The sequence below is a fragment of the Sus scrofa genome, chromosome 13 (genome assembly GCF_000003025.6).
Source record: "Sus scrofa isolate TJ Tabasco breed Duroc chromosome 13, Sscrofa11.1, whole genome shotgun sequence".
Classification (NCBI taxonomy): Eukaryota; Metazoa; Chordata; class Mammalia; order Artiodactyla; family Suidae; genus Sus; species Sus scrofa.
In genome coordinates this window covers 95,271,026-95,287,118 of record NC_010455.5, presented here as the reverse complement: position 1 = coordinate 95,287,118, position 16,093 = coordinate 95,271,026, and the positions used below count along the sequence as shown (strand labels likewise).

Genomic DNA, 16,093 nt, shown 5'->3' with positions numbered 1-16,093 from the left:
ACTCACTATGTAAAGCATGGATTTTCATTTGCAAAATGTGCAGATTAGTCTAAACGAATTCCACATTTCCTTTCAGCTCTAATTTTCTCTTGAACTAGTTGACAACTTTGCTCAATTCCTCCTGATTTGGCCTCATGGGTATGCACTGCCTCCTGGACAGATAACAGAAAAAGGTTTTTTACAGTCTTTGCTGAGTTCAAATGAGACAACTTGGCTAGGGGATGTAGTACATGTCAGACTCAGCAAAAAGCACATAGCAACGAGGGTGTCACAGGCCAGCATGTTACATATCAACACAATTGTGTTTGAAAGGTGGTCATTCCAAAAGTGTGGCACCAAAATAAGGTGATAACCAGGAGGCTAATTAAGTTGCTAAGAAGGTGTAACAGTAGTTGCTGGGCTAGATTCCCGTATGTGGTATAATTAAAATGACTATGCATTTGTCTTCCTGTGTGTAAAATAGAATGCCTTTCCTGAATGAGTTTTCCAAGAAGGAATAAAGTCATTCGTTGGTTTATCACTTTTCAAAGAACCAGGCTTCCTTTTAAGTCTGTTGTTTCAAGTGGCAGCCGGGTTTCACGGCTCTCAATGTAACTGACATGGACAGATGCAATACATGCATTCCTGTGAATTGCTAGGGATGTGTGTACATCGATGTGGCTGTGGGCTTCTGGCCAACCCTGTTTTGCATTGTGATGTGAGGTGACCCATTATCAAAGCCTTACTCATTCAGCAAGTAAAGAAGATATTAGAAATCAAAGAGATCTGGGATTCTGAATAACATCATTTGCAATTAGCTTGAGGGTAGCTCAGCTGCCCAGCTTTCAGGTTGTCAGTTAATATGGAAAAGTTAGCATCTGCTGGATAATGAACACCTGTGAACAATGACTGTATCCTGGGTATCAGTCAATTGAAAAAATAAATCATTTTAGCATGGGTCAGATGTTGCTGGTTATTAACTTCTACAGGCTGGGTTATTTTCTGATCCTGATAGAAGCATTCAGAAGGATTGAAACTTTTCTTTCAAGGCTGCATTAGGAGTGGGGCTGAAACAGCTGCCACCTATTTCTAGCTTGCACCACCCACTGGGCCAACCCATCCCTAAAGCATGGTCCTCAGCTGATCAGATGTGATCTCCCAGAAGGCCATGGGCGTGAGTTGAGGGAATGGCAACATGGTTAACTTTGGGGAGTTCTGAGTTACTTGCACATATAGCTTGCTTATGTCCTCTGAACTGGCTTGCTTTTGACCCCAGGTATATAGTCTTTCCATCTTGTGATGAATCGCTGCTGGGCCTAATCGGCCTTACCACTCAGTGGGTCTGATTGGACCAAGCTCGTGCTGAGCAGGTCAGGACATATGGTTATTTAGCACCTTGTGGTCAAGCATATCGTCTTTCCTAGAGCTCAGGAGCCAAATGAGGCGTCTTCTTTCAAAAGGTGTTTAATTCCTCTCTGCCTCTGGCATGGACTTGCTACAGACTCCCAGGGCCTGCGTCGTCATCCTCCACCATGGCTTACGTACACTACATGCGGCATATTCTTCCACAGCAGACATCTCCACCACCATAGGCTCTGGTGGCTCAAGAGGCTCAGGTGCGAGGGCTGCTTGTACCTTCACAGTCCAGACTTGCTGCAGAGCCTTTTCCATCCTGGGGCCCCACTCAAGGCTGACGGTATTTTATGTCACTTGGAAGAGATTGGAGCGTTGTTTCCCAAGTGTGGGGAATATGCAGACATCAGAACTGAATGCGTTGAGCTTCCTACTTCAGGGATGAAGGTAAGCTGCAATAATTCTGCTTTTATTTTGGAGAGGATTTACTGGCATACTGTGCACCAGTGGACTCAAATTTTTTACTAAAGTAGCTGCTTGGATCTTTGTAAGCTTTGTTTTCCACTGTCTGGAGTATATGGGTCTTAGGCCTCTAGCATGCTAGATTTTTCATTTATCCAGCCTGATAGCATCACATTATATGTGTGATGAATCATTGTGATTCTCTGTTGAGTACCCAAATAGTCCAGATATCTTTGGACTATATTATGACCAGAGGGAGGAGAGTTAACATAGCTCTTGGGCATATTGTAAATGTATGGTGCTGCATGGTTCCTGCGAATGCAAACTGTTTCTCATCCTCTTTTCTGATTAGAATAAAAAAAATGTATATGCCAAACAATGGTCACATACCATGTGCCTAAAGCTGTGTAAATCTGCTGTAGAAAAATACCACATCTGGTACAATGGCTGCAATGGGGGCAATTACCCGGCTGGGTTTTCAATAATCCACACTAAATGCCGTTTGCTGTTTGTTTGTTTTATTGAAGCATAATTGATTACAATGTTGTATTAGTTTCAGGTGTACAGCAAAGTTATTCAGTTATATATATATATATATATACACATACTTTTTCAAATTATTTTCCATTATAGCTATTGCAATATATTGAATATAGTTCCCTGTGCTGTAGGGTAGGTCATTGTTGTTTATCTATTTTATATATAGCAGTGTGTATCTGTTAACCCCTGGCTCCTAATTTACCCCTCCCTGCTTCTGCCTTTGGTAGTCACACTTTTTTTTGCATTCTGTGAGTTGTTTCTATTTTGTAAATAAGCCCATTTGAATCATTTTTTATATTGCACATATAAATGATATATGATATTTGTCTTTCTCTGACTTCACTCAGAGTAAATATCTCTAGGTACATCCATGTTGCTACAAATGGAATCATTCATTCTTTTTTATGGCAAAGTATTATTCCATTATATGTATGTACCACATCTTTTTAAATTTTTTTTTTAATTTTAGTTGGTTTACAATGTTCTATCAATATCTACTGTACAGCAAAGTGACCCAGTTATATATCTATATATGTGTGTATATATTCTTTTTCTCACATTATCCTCCATCATGTTCCATCACAAGTGATGATTTATAGTTCCTTGTGCTATATAGCAGGATGTCATTGCTTATCCACTCCAAATGCAGTAGTTTGCATCTGCTAACCCTAGATTTGTGCCATATATTAGATTCCAAATATAAGTGATATCATATGGTATTTGTCTTTTTCTTTCTGACTTACTTCACTTAGTATGAGTGCCTCTAGTTCCATCCCTGTTGCTACAAATGTCATTATTTTCTTTGCTGAGTAGTATTCCATTGTGTATATGTACCACATTTTCTTGATCCATTCATCTGTCAATGGACATTTATGTTGTTTTCATGTCTTGGCTATTGTGAATACTGCTGAAATGAACATATGGGTGCATGTATCTTTTTCAATAAAAGTTTTGTCCAGATATATGCTGAGGGGTAGGATTGCTGGATCATATGGTAGTTCTGTATTTAGTTTTCTGAGGAAATTCCACATTGTTTTCCATAGTGATTGTACCAATTTATATTCCCACCAACATTGTAGAAGGGTTCCCTTTTTTCCTATACCCTCTCTAGCATTTGTTACTTGTAGACTTTTAAAGATGGCCATTCTGACAGGTGTAAAGTGGTACCTCATTGTAGTTTTGATTTGCACTTCTCTAATAGTGATGTTGAGCATTTTTTCATGTATCTGTTGGCCATCCATGTATCTTCTTTGAAGATAGGTCTATTCAGGTCTTCTGCCCATTTTTCAACTGGGTTGTTTGCTTTTTGCTTTTGAGTTGTATGAGTTATTTTTATATTTTGGATATTAAACTCTTGTTGGTTGCATCATTTCAAACTGTTTTCTCCCATGCTGTACATTGTCTTTTTTTTTTTTTTTATGGTCTCCTTTGTTTTGCAAAAGCTTGTAAGTTTGATTAGGTCCCATTGGTTTATTTTTGCTTTTGTTTCTATTGCTTTGAGAAACTAACCTCAGAAAAAAAACTGTACAGTTGGTGTCAGAGAATGTTTTGCCTCTGTCTCTTCTAGGAGTATTATGGTGTCTTATCTTATGTTTAAGTCTTAAAGCCATTTTGAGTTTATTTTTGTGCATGGTGTGAGGGTGTGTTCTAGTTTCACTGATTTACATGCAGTTGTCCAGTTTTCCAAGCAACACTTGCTGAAGAGACTGTCCTTTCCCCATTTTATGTTCTTGCCTCCTTTATCAAAGATTAACTGACCATAGGTGTCTGGTTTATTTCTGGGTTCTTTATTCTGTTCCATTGGTCTGTATGTCTGTTTTTGTACCATTACCACACTGTCTTGATTACTGTAGCTTTGTAATATTGTCTGAAGTCTGGGAGAGTTTTGCCTCCTGCTTGGTTTTTGTTCCTTTGGATTGCTTTGGCAGTTCTGGGTCTATTATCATTCCATATAAATTTTTCGATTGTTTGTTCTAGTTCTGTGAAAAATGCCGTGGGTAATTTCATAGGGTTTGCTTTGAATCTGTAGATTGCTTCAGGTGGTACGGCCATTTTAACAATATTAATTCTTGTAATACAGGGGCATGGAATATCTTTCCATTTCTCTGAATCCTCTTTAATTTCCTTAATTAATGTTTTATAGTTCTCAGCACATGTCTTTCCACCTCCTTAATCAGGTTTATTCCTAGGTATTTAATTTTTGGGGGTGTGATTTTAAAAGGTTTGTATTTTTATATTCCTTTTCTAATATTTCATTGTTAGTATATGGAAATGCAACTTATTTCTGAATGTTAATTTTGCATCCTGCTACTTTGCTGAATTCATTGATCGATTCAAGTAGTTTTTGTGTGGAGTCCTTGAGGTTTTCTATATAGTATCATGTCATCTTCATAGAGTGATAATTTTATCTCTTCCAATTTGATACCTTTTATTTCTTTTGTTTGATTGCTGTGGCTATGACTTCCAATACTATATTGAATAAAAGTGGTGAGAGTGGGCACTCTTGTCTTGTTTGAGATTTTAATGGGAAAGCTTTTGGCTTTTCTCCATTATATTGGCTGTGAGTTAGTCATAAATGGTTTTGATTATGTTAAGGTGTATTCCCTCTATACCCACTCTGGTAAGAGTTTTTATCATGAATGGATGTTGGATTTTGTCAAATGCTTTCTCTGCATCTATTTAAATGATCATGTGGTTTTTGACTTTTCTTTTGTTTTTTTTTTTTTGTTTGTTTTTTGTTTTCTTTTTGTCTTTTGTTGTTGTTGTTATTGTTGCTATTTCTTGGGCCGCTCCCGCGGCACATGGAGGTTCCCAGGCTAGGGGTTGAATCAGAGCTGTAGCCACCGGCCTATGCCAGAGCCACAGCAACGCGGGATCCAAGCCGCTTCTGCAACCTACACCACAGCTCACGGCAACGCCAGATCGTTAACCCACTGAGCAAGGGCAGGGACCGAACCCGCAACCTCATGGTTCCTAGTCGGATTCGTTAACCACTGCGCCACGACAGGAACTCCCCAGACTTTTCTTTTGTTAATGTGGTGTATGACATTGTTGATTTGTGTATGTTGAACCATCATTGTGGACCTGGGATGAATCTCACTTCGTTGTGGTGTATGATCCTTTTTATTTGTTGTTGGATTCAATTGGCTAAAATTTTGTTGAGAATTTTTGTGTCTATATTCATTGAAGATACTGGCCTATAATTTCCCTTTGTGATAATATCTTTGTCTGGTTTTGGTATTAGGGTGATGGTGGCTTCATATAATGTGAAGTGTCTCTTCTTCAACCTTTTGGAAGTTCAAGAAGGACGGGTATGTGTTCCTCTTTGTATGTTTGGTAGAATTCACTTTTGAAGCCATCCTGGACTTTTGTTTGTAGGGACTGTTTTTATTGCACATACAGTTTCATTTCTAGTGATCAGTCTGTTCAATTGATCTGTCTCTTCTTTTTTTTTTTTAATTTAATTTAATTTTATTTTTTGTCTTTTTGTTATTTCTTGGGCCGCTCCCGCGGCATATGGAGGTTCCCAGGCTAGGGGTCTAATCGGAGCTGTAGCCGCCGGCCTACGCCAGAGCCACAGCAACGCAGGATCCGAGCCGAGTCTGCAACCTACACCACAGCTCACAGCAACGCCAGATCGTTAACCCACTGAGCAAGGCCAGGGACCGAACCTGCAACCTCATGGTTCCTAGTCGGATTCGTTAACCACTGCGCCATGATGGGAACTCCGATCTGTCTCTTCTTGATTCAGTTTTGGTGGGCTGTTTGTCCCTGGAAAGTTGTCCATTTCTTCTAGATTTTCAAATTTGTTGGCATATAATTGTTCATAGTATTCTCTTATGGTTTTTTCTATTTCTGAAGTATCTGTTGAGATTTCTCCTGTTTTCAGTTCTTGTTTTGTTTGAGTTCTTTCTCTCCTCTTGGTGAGTCTGCCAGAGGTTTATCAATTTTGTTTACCTTGTCAAAGAACCAGTTCTTGGTTTTACTGATTTTTTTTCCCCATTGTTTTCTTGAATATCTATTTTATTGATTTCCTCTTTGATCGTTATGATTTCCTTCTTTCTGCTGACTTTAGGTTTTGTTTGTTCTTTTTTCTAATTCTTTTAGGTGATAGGTTAAGTTGTTGATTTGAGATTTTTCTTCTTTTTTGAGGAAGGCTTGCATCACTGTGATCTTCCCTCTAAGAACTGCTTTTGCAGCAACCCATAGATTTTGAATGGCTGTGTTTTCATTATCATTTGTCTCAAGGTATTTTTAAATTTCCCTTTGGATTTCCGCATTGACCTATTGATTTTTCAGTAGCATGTTGCTTAGTCTCCATGCAGTCAGTTTTTTCTCATTTCTTTTCCTTTGATTGATTTCTAGTTTCATGCTATCATGGTCAGAGAAGATGCTTGAAATAATTTCTGTACTCTTATATTTGTTGAGTTTAGGTTTGTGCCCCAGTATGTGGTCAATCCTTGAGAATGTTCCATGTACATTTGAAAAGAATGTATATTCTGATTTTTTTGGATGTAATGTCCTGAAAATATCAATTAAGTCTTACATTTCTGTTGAATCATTTAGGATCTCTGTTGCCTTATTGATTTTTCTATCTAGAGGATCTGTCCATTGATGTGAGTGGTCTGTTAAATCTCCTACTATTATTTTATTCCCATCAATTTCTCCTTTCATGTTTGTTAGTATTCATTGTATGTATCTGGGTGCTTTTATAAGGGGCATATATATTAATGAGTGTAATGTCCTCTTCTTGAATGGATCCTTGTATCATTAAATAGTGTCTTTCTTTGTCTTTCTTTATGGCCTTCATTTTAAAGTTTATGTTGTCTGGTATGAGTATTGCAACTCTTACTTTCCTGTCTTGTCCTTTCTTTTCTTATCATGAAATATCTTTTCCCATCTCCTCACTTTCAATTTATATGTGTCCTTTGCCCTAAGGTGAGTCTCTTGTAGGAAGCATAGTGTAGGCTTTTTTTTTTTAATCCAGTCTGCCACACTATGTCTTTCGATTGGAGCATTCAGTCTATTGACATTTAAGGTAATTATTGATAAATAGGTATTTATTGCCATTTTAAGCTTTGTTTTCCATTTGATTCCATGTTTCTCCTTTGTTCCTTTCTTTTTTTGGTTGGATGATTTCCTTTTATTTTATGACTTTGTCCTTTTCTTTTTAGTTTTGTGAATGTATTGTTTGGTTTTGATTTGTGGTTGCCCTGTTTTTCAAGTATGTTAACCCCTTGCTGTATCTGCTTTCTTTAGCCTGATAGTCATATAGGCTCAAACACATTCTAAAAGAAAATAGTTTAGATTTTCTTACTTTCCTTCCCCACAATTTTATGATTTTGAAATCCTTTTTTAAATATCTTCATGTATATCCTTTTGCTGTTCCTTGTGTTTATTATCGCTTTTAAATAGGGTTTTTTTTGTTCCTTTAGATCTGTATACTGGCTTATTTAAGTGATTACTTTCTAATTGTGATTTTCTCCATCCTATTTCTTCTTAATTCTTTTTTATTTAGAGAAGCCCTTTCAGCATTGCTTTACTCTTAGTTTTTGTTTGTTAGATAAATTCTTTATTTCTCCTATTTTAAATGATATCCTTGCTGGGTAGAGTATTCTAGGCTTCAAATTTTTCCCTTTTAGAATGTTGAAAATAGGGAGTTCCCATTGTGGCTCAGTGGTTAACGAATCCGACTAGGAGCCATGGGGTTGTGGGTTCGATCCCTGGCCTTGCTCAGTGGGTTGGGGATCCGGCATTGCCGTGAGCTGTGGTGTAGGTTGAAGATGAGGCTCGGATCCCGAGTTGCTGTGGCTTTGGCGTAGGCCGGTGGCTGCAGCTCCGATTCGACCCCTAGCCTGGGAACCTCCATATGCCGCGGGAGTGGCCCTAGAAAAGGCAAAAAGACAAAAAAAAAAAAAAAAAAAAAAAAAGAATGTTGAAAATATCTTGCCACTCTTTTCTGGCTTATAGTGTTTCCATAGAGAAGTCAGCTGATAGCTTTATGGGGGTTCCCTTATAATTACCTGTTTTTCTCTCTAGAATCCTCTCTTTAACTTTTGCCATTTTTTATATGTCTTGGTGTGGGCTTGTTTGGGTTCAACTTGTTTGGGCCCTCTGTGCTTCCTTTTTCTTCATATCTATTTCCTTTAGATTTGGAAAGTTTTCAGCCATCATTTCTTCAAATATATTTTCAATTCCCTTTTTCTTTTCCTTTTGGACTCCCTACTGTGTGTAGATTGGCCCACTTTATATTATTTTGTAGATCTTTTATATTTATTTCAAGTTTTTTCACTTAGTTTTCTGTCTGCTGTCCTGATTGGGTGATTTCGTTTATTATATCTTCTGAGTCACTAATTTGTTCCTCTGCATTATTCATTCTGCTCTTTAGTATCTTTAACTCAGCTTGTGTCTCTGCAAGTGAATTTTCTAATTTTTCTTGGCTCCTCCTTATATTTTCTAGTTCCTTTCTAAAGTAATCTGCATTACTGCTCATATCTGCTCTTAATTCTTCATATTCACTCCTTAATTCCTTCAGTATTTTCACTATCTTCTTTTTGAACTTGGTGTCTATTAGACTGCAGGGTCTGTTTCACTGTTTGCTTTTTCAGGGGAATTCTCCTGTTGTTTTAACTGGGAATGGTTTCTGAGCTTTTCATTTTGCTTATATTTTTCTTACTCTGTGAGTTTTGGGAAAACAACTACTATAGTCTTGGAGGGAGCACCCCTGGGTGTTTTGTGAGGGCTTACTATTTATTTTTTGTGTGAGGGCTGCTTTTTGTTTGAATGCTTGTTTTCTCTTTCCTCAGCGTTTGCAGGCTGTTATCCACTTGATAGGGTGCTGCTCATGTTTCCAGGGAGATGGAGGCAATAGTAGCCAGTGACTGGTTGCTGACCCCTTGACAGTGGCAAGGACCCATTAGAAGGTGTTGCAATTTGCTCCTAGTTGCAGGGACCTGGGAAAGGGCAGTGACCCTTCAGGCAAGTGTAGGTGGTGCTGGGAGCATTTGGCAGTGGCAGCAGCAGGGTGTGAGCATTCCAAGAGAAGTAAGAGCAACAACATGTGGTGTTCAGTTGCAGTGCCCTACTCTGTGCAGACCTCTGAGGTGACTAGGGCTGCAGGTGGCACCTGTTAATGGGCTCACAGTGGTGGTGGGCCACACCCACCTCTGCAGTCTGATATGATTGCAGTGGTTTTCCCCCACCTCCTGTAGACTACCCAAGAGGTGCCCCATTGCACTTACCCACACAGGCGGATCTGGCACCCATGACCTGTGCAAGAGGGGCCCATCACCCTTAGCCCACACAAGAGGTAACTTACCGCCTCTAGCTCCACCCTGTGAGTGTCCGTGCATGATCAGAGATATTTCTATGATGGCCCGCCCCTCCTCCTCTTGCCCTCCCAACATTGGCACCTTGCTTCTTCTGCAGGCCCAGACCTCCTCCTAGATTCCCTTGGTTGTGGCATTCCAGTCCCCAGCCCTGGTGCATTGCTCCCTAGCCCCTCATGCTGTCTCTCATAGCCACCCCTAGTCCTCTCCCTGGAACTGCCCTATGGATCCTCATTCTTAGCACCAGCGCCTTTCCACATGTATCAGGCTGTGGTGTCCTGGGTGGTGGTACCAATGATCTTTGTGGCTCTCTTTCTCTCCCCCACCTCAGTTCAGCTGCTGCACTTTTCTATAAGACTTTGAGGTCCCTCCTTCTAGGCTGACCTCCCCATCAGGTGGCTTCCCAGTGTGTGGGTTCCTTTCCTTTCACAGCTGCCTCTCAGGAGTTATAGTTCTGTCCTGATTCCTTTCTCTTTTTTTTTCCCTTTTGTTCTACCCAATTATGTGGAGGGTTTCTTGACTTTTTTTGGAAGTTTAAGGTCTGCCAGCATTCTGTAATTATTCTGTGCAAATCATTCTACATGTAGATCTTTTTTTTATGTGTTTGTGGGAGAAGGTGAGAGTCACGTCTTACTCTTCTGCCATCTTGATGCTGCCTCCCACATCTTTTTTATCCACTCATCTGTTGATAGACATTTATGTTGTTTCCATGTCTTGGCTATTGTAAATAGTGCTGCTATGAAGACTGGGGTGCATGTATCTTTTCAAATTAGAGTTTTCAAATATATGCTCAGGAGTAGGATTTCTGGATCATATAGCAACTCTATTTTTAGTTCTTTAAGGAATTTCCATACTGGCTGCACCAATTTACATTCCCACCAACAGTATAGGAGGGTTCCCTTTAGAATTCATGTTTTTTACATAGGCCAGACTAGAGACTCAAATGAAGATATGATGCTGACCACCATGGCTGCATCCTTTAGATCTTTAAGTGTGGCAATGATTCCTGCCACTCCCTACCCTGGGATGTGATATTTTTTTAATTTGGGGGCAGGCAGTTCCTGAGGTTTCAATTTGAATTTCCTCTCCATGAGATTCTCTTATTTCATAGGCTGAGGACACAATGTGGGCATTATACCAACTGACTAAGCATACTGATCCTGATTATAAATTCAAGAATCAGGTATACACTGACTTGGTAGGTTTACAGATCCAGTGGACTCCATCTGTCACACCATAACTGTGTCCCCCAAAGAGGAGGGCCAGGATCACACTTCAGAAATCTGGCACCAATATCAATTTGAATAATCTAACAGTCCCTTCTTTCTGACCTGGACAGAAGACACAGCCTGCAAACAGTTGTCTACCAGGAAACATTTCACATAAAACAAAACAATAACACCTACATTGTAATAAATCAGGAACTTAGAGCAAATGTCCAAAGAATAGCACTGACTGTGATGCTGCAGGAACTGGAAGAACATTAGAGCTGAAGACCTTTATCCTAAGATCTTGGTAAAGATGGCATATTCCTGGAGCAGATTCTTTGGGGATTCTTATGTAAAAATAAAGTCTGCCAATAATTGTAGAAGTGCATTTTTATTTCTATTTCAGAAATAACACTCTAAAAAGAATCTCAGATATTCTCATCAAAACTAAACAAATGACTCATTTGGAACTACTTAATTTTGAATTGACAAGCCCACATCAAGGGAAATATGATTAAGAGCAAATGGGAAGAAGAAATCAGCTACAGTTTACTTCATCTTAAATGTGTGTTGCCCTTGACAGTTTTAATAACTCATTTTCTACGTTATAGAGCTTTGTGTTGTCTATTTGGCTCTCAGTTAAATTAATTCCCAGAAAAGGGAATATAAGCCAAACAATTCAGTGTTCCATTTGCTTTCAAGTAACAGGTTGCAATATCATGCAACCTGTTGCTCTCTGTTCAGTAATTATAAATGTTCACATATTTCTTCGAAAGTGTATTCTCCAGAGTTCCTGTTGTGGCTCAGTGATAATGAATCCAACTAGTATCCATGAGGATGCAGGTTTGATCCCTAGCCCCACTCAGTGGGTTAAGAATCCAGCATTTGCTGAGCTATGGTGTAGGTTGTAGACACAGCTCAGATCCCCCAGTGCTGTGGCTGTGGTGTAGGCTGATTCAACCCCTAGCCTGGAAACTTTTATATGTAGCAGGTGCACCCTAAAAAGCAAATAAATAAATAAACAAAAGCATTTACCACATATGGTGTATTCAGAAAGACTGAAACAGTGGCTCTTTTTTGGAAGTGGCATTGATATCATTTTATAACCCCTATATTGATAGCTACCTTTGGTTGATATGTGTATACAAAACATGGGGTCGTAAGGTCCACATGCAGAATAAAAGGCCACCTCTATTTCCAAATAGACTACTTCCAAACTTGCAAGTCTCTCAGCTTTGGCTTCAGCTTACAAGGGGCCCAGTAGGAGCCAGTTCTGTGGCCCTTGACTGCCTTTCACAATAATGAGGGCACTTGGTCTTGAAAGGGACATCAGAGGCCATCTAGTGACAAGATCTCAAACCTGATGTCAGATTTATCAGATTCACCTGGAGACCTTAAAAATACATACCTCTCAGTGCTTGTCTGGGCCAAGGAAATCAGAATATCTGGAAGAAGGACCTGAAAAACACCAGCCAGATCTGGGAATCACTGCTCTGGTCCAACCACTGTCATGATTTTAAGTCTTCACATTTACAGTCAGAAATAAGTAGGTCTTCTTAAAATCCATTCTCTTTAACTTCTGGTTGTCGAGCTGTTTATGAATATCCCTGCATGGATGGATCAGACCCATCAATATTGATCTGATGGGGCATCCTGTCCTACATCATGTTTATCTCAGTGACTCCCCACAGAGCCTCCACAGCACCTTCCTCAGAGCCATAGTGTGATAAGTTTGGGATCATATAAATTTGGGATCATATGAATTAACAAACTTAGATTTCAGATTTAAAATTTTTCTTATTAAAGTATAGCTTATTTATATTGTTCCTTAAATTTCTGCTGTATAGCAAAGTGACTGAGTTGTACATATATACATTCTTTTTTAATACTATCTTCCATCATGTTCTAACCCAAGAGATTGGACATAGTTCCCTGTGCTTTATAGGAGGACCCCATCGCTTATTCATTGTAAATGCAAACAAACTTAGATTTCAGATATTTTGTTTTCAAAGAGGGAAAAAATAAATGTCATTCAGAAGAGAAGGATCAGGTCTAATTTTCTTCTTGTATCTAAACCTTGATTAAATCAGGACAAAAACTGTTGTAATCATCTAGGAGCATAAACTGGGTTTCTTGCTTATATGTAGGGATTATGGAGTTCTTCATTGCCATCTGATGGAATAAGTGTTATAATAAATCCAGACAGGCATAACTGACCAAAGCTTCTCCCTTGAAATAGCTTATGTGGCTAATGATACTGGAACTTGTATTCACCTTAGACCCCAGACTAAAAGCCAGATGCCAGCATGAAGCAGTGTGGACGTGGAAGAGTGGGGGTAAAGCAGGCATAGATTCCAGCTGGGTCTTCCCTTCCCTGGATGTGTTATTCACACTCAGCTGCATCTCCTCTCTAGCCTATACTTCTGAGTGTAAAATAGAAGCTTCGATAGTGAATGATTCTGATCCTTCAATTCAAAGAGAATGGAGAGTTCCCGTTGTGACTCAGTGGGTGAAGAACCTGACTAGTATCCATGAGGATGCAGGTTTGATCTCTTGCCGTACTCAGTGGGTTAAGGATCTGGGGTTGCCATGAGCTGTGGTGTAGGCTGTAGACATGGCTCAGATCCTGCATTGCTGTGGTTGTAGCTTAGGCCAGCAGCTGTGGCTCCCATTCAGCCCCTAGCCTGTGAACTTCCATATGCTGCATGTGTGGCCCTAAAAAGCAAAAAAAAAAAAAAAAAAAAAAAAAAAAAAAAAATCAAACAAAACAAAACTCAGAATTTCCCAATTGTCTGGGGGAGAGCCAGGGTGGGAGGAAAGTGGGCTCAGTGTCGCACAATTGAAGGCGTGTGTGTGTTATGTGCTTACATCCTTGTGTGATGACAGAGATCAGAGGAGACCTGGGATGCTCAAAGACTAACATGTCCTATCTTTATGACAAACTGTTTGGAACCATATATTTCTGTTTATCCTCAACATCATGTACAATCATTAATGGACGTTACTCAGAGCTGCCTTTACATGTCGAGAAAGCATAAAGCTGCTTTATCCTTCTGCTTAATACTATTTTGGGAGACCCTGAGGATGTTGTCTTCCTTTTCTATATTCTCTTCCCCTAAACTGCTTCACTGATGTCTGAATTCCTGCCATTACATCCTCACTTTTAGCTTAAGATTTTGTCTCCACATAAAATACAAATATCCTTGGGAAGGGTAGCACCTCAGATTAAGTAAATCATTAGTAGTATCACATTTGCCTAGCTCTTTACAGTTTATAAATCACTTTCACACCTCCTAATGCTAAATGTACATGATAGCATAAATGACAGCGAATCCAAGGCGATAGCAGCAAGGGGGCTAAAGAACTGCCGTGTGTTAGACAACATTGTCTAAACGCATGCAGATCACCTCACTGGAAATCACTGACATACACAAAATCATGTACATAAAATTTACATACATAAAATCAGTTAATTTGTAAACATCACCTCATGCGGTCCTCCCGATATTTTTGTAGTCCTTATTATTTCCATTCAACAGGTAAGAATTGAGATTAGATGAGGAATTGAGGTTAAATGCCTCCTGAATAGTTATCTAAGGAATCACATCCAGGTCTTTCTGGAGGGCAGAGTTTGAAAGCTTGGACAGTGGTGGGAACACAGGTATAGGTTAGAGGCAGGAACCAGGGAGGAGGAAGGGGTGTCAATAAGAGAACAGAGGGGGCCACTGACTGGTTCCCTGCATGCTTTGGTCCTTTTGGGTTTCTGTTGTTGTCTGTGTATGGATGTAAGGTGGGGCTATGTCCTTAAAGTACTCTTCCCCCAGATCTACTCTCTGTCTTTCACTTACAACAGGAGATTATTAGGGACATTGAAGAAAAAGTCCTTCCTATTTTCTCCTTTAAGAAGGCTGACTCTTTTCCTTGTTCCTCAACCCACATGAAACGTGGTGATCCAAACCAAGTGAGGCTAAGCTCAAAGCTCTGAATTTGCTGGAATAACCCAGGGAGTATTTCCTCCTCCCTGGGTTAGGTGACTCTTGGCCATCATGAAAGTGGAAAAAACTTTTCTTTCCTGCACCATGGCTGTGGCTTGACTCAAAGAAGGGTCATACTTACCCGGAGCCCAAAGAACTTAAATGTCTTGGTGTGGGGACCTACACGCTGCCCTTGCCCCTGGGCATACACCAGGATCTGGGTTGAAAGGAGGACCTGCAGTGGGTTTGCACTGCCTCTCAGTCCTGAAGTGTGAGTCATCTGCCTGTCTCTGTGGGACACGTTTGTCTTTCTTTTTGATCTCCTGCTTCCTGGCCTTTCTGTCTTCTTTTCCTTTTCCCACATTTACTTCTCCCTTGGCATTTGACCAACATCTAGCTATGACTTAGCTCTAGTGGGTGATAGGAAAAAAAAAAGGAACCATCTGGAAGAAGAGAGGTTGGTACAAAGGAGAGTGGGGTAGGAATGGGCAGAGGGAAGATTTTGAGTTGGGTTGTTATTTAAGAGCTAGTGCCACCTGCTCCCTAAATTCATCTGTCATGATGGCCCCACTCCCTCCTCACAACTATGTTTCACAGGGGCCTCTTCCATGTTCTGCCTTATTTAATAGTTACTTACATATAGATGTGAGTTTCTTTTCTAGATTACCAGCTGCCCTGGGGGAATTTTCCATTAAAAAGAATAATTCCTCTTTATATTACCACACGTCACAAAGCATAGTAACTTACTTCTAATGGGATCATAGTAAATGATAGTTAAACCAGCAATAGTAGGAAATGTGAGGTGGTTTTCAGGCTGAGGCTTGGATCTCACAAAGAGCCCTCTCATGTGCGTGGACTTGTGTGGACTTGTTTCAGGACCTTCCTGGGAGAAGAGTAGAGCTGGTCCTCTGGATGTGTCAACAGCGTCTCCATCAGGAGTTAATCAACTTCAGAAAGGAGTGGATTAGAACTTGAGGAAGTGAATGAGGCATAGTTACAAAGGAATACATATATTTAGATGTTCACTTGTTTATGTGATGCATCAAATTAAAATGTTCACGATAGGGAGTTCCCGTTGTGGCTCAGTGGAAACGAATCTGACTAGCATCCATGAGGACACAGGTTCGATCCCTGGCCTTGCTCAGTGGGTTAAGGATCCAGCATTGCCGTGAGCTATGTGTAGGTCGTGTAGATCGCAGACACAGCTGGGATCTGGGGTTACTGTGGCTGTGGTGTAAGCTAATGGCTA

The 16,093-nt window shown here is 40.0% G+C and overlaps 1 long non-coding RNA gene across 1 annotated transcript in view; it reads left to right on the top strand.

The window, feature by feature from the left end:
* Positions 1,765 to 16,093, top strand: part of LOC106505720 — a 53,783-nt gene continuing 39,454 nt past the window's right edge. Inside the window, exon 1 of the long non-coding RNA XR_001300385.2 lies at positions 1,765 to 1,779. This is a non-coding gene — a long non-coding RNA (uncharacterized LOC106505720). The remainder of the gene's footprint in view (positions 1,780 to 16,093) is intronic.